This window comes from Sinocyclocheilus grahami, unplaced genomic scaffold (assembly GCF_001515645.1).
Source record: "Sinocyclocheilus grahami isolate Dianchi unplaced genomic scaffold, SAMN03320097.WGS_v1.1 scaffold917.1, whole genome shotgun sequence".
NCBI lineage: Eukaryota > Metazoa > Chordata > Actinopteri > Cypriniformes > Cyprinidae > Sinocyclocheilus > Sinocyclocheilus grahami.
In genome coordinates this window covers 3823-4171 of record NW_015506096.1, presented here as the reverse complement: position 1 = coordinate 4171, position 349 = coordinate 3823, and the positions used below count along the sequence as shown (strand labels likewise).

The window sequence follows — 349 nt, the reverse complement described above, 5'->3', positions numbered from 1 at the left end:
TGCACAACTGATCCCGAGACTGCTTCGTCGAGGTAGTTGAGAATGTGAATGCTCTGTACTCTCAAGGGAACAAGGGGTACCTCCATAACTTACGTGAAGACACGGGGCAACAGGGACAGCCTGGAGGGCAGGACCTCGTACTGATATGCTCGTCCTTCGGACGCAAACCACAGCAATGGTCTGTGGTGCAGAAGGGTCGACACATGAAGTACGCGTCCTTCAGGTCGACTGCTGCAAACCAATCTCAGGGACGGATGCACCCGAAGATGCGTTCCTGCGTCAACATCTTGAACGGTAACCGGTGAAGGGCCCGGTTCAAGACACGCAGGTCCAAGATTGATCGTAACCC

At 54.4% G+C, this 349-nt stretch overlaps 1 protein-coding gene across 1 annotated transcript in view; it reads right to left on the bottom strand.

Annotated features, from left to right (window-relative positions):
* The window catches only part of LOC107564229 (probable G-protein coupled receptor 153), a gene marked incomplete at its 5' end in the record, with an annotated part of 46912 nt that overhangs the window by 43333 nt on the left and 3230 nt on the right, over window positions 1-349 (bottom strand). The gene's annotated exons all lie outside the window — the stretch shown is intronic.